Source organism: Anneissia japonica, unplaced genomic scaffold (assembly GCF_011630105.1).
Source record: "Anneissia japonica isolate Jap-2015-1 unplaced genomic scaffold, ASM1163010v1 scaffold4469_len402912_cov134, whole genome shotgun sequence".
NCBI classification, from domain to species: Eukaryota; Metazoa; Echinodermata; class Crinoidea; order Comatulida; family Comatulidae; genus Anneissia; species Anneissia japonica.
Window position 1 is genome coordinate 103,057 of NW_022754049.1, and position 352 is coordinate 103,408.

Consider the following 352-nt stretch of genomic DNA (forward strand, 5'->3'; position numbering starts at 1 on the left):
ACATTGGAGGATGATTCAAACGGCATAATTGTTATTAAATTTACACATAAAGTCTGTATTACTGATGAATATGTCCAATATAATCATTGCTTAGTATTATAAAATAGAATATTTTTAAAGATTTTGATTTATTATAATGATATTTTGCGATTAATATACCCGTGTATAATTGAGAATTACCGTCACGAAATTGCATATGGCGTCTTATTTGGCAATTCTGGCCTGTAATTGGTCTGTATAGATCACTTGACATTGAATTTAAATTTGATTGGATGATATGTGTTGTTGACAGGAATATAGAGCACAAGCATCCTGGTGTTGCATAGGCCTACATTAATAGTTTTTAAACAAT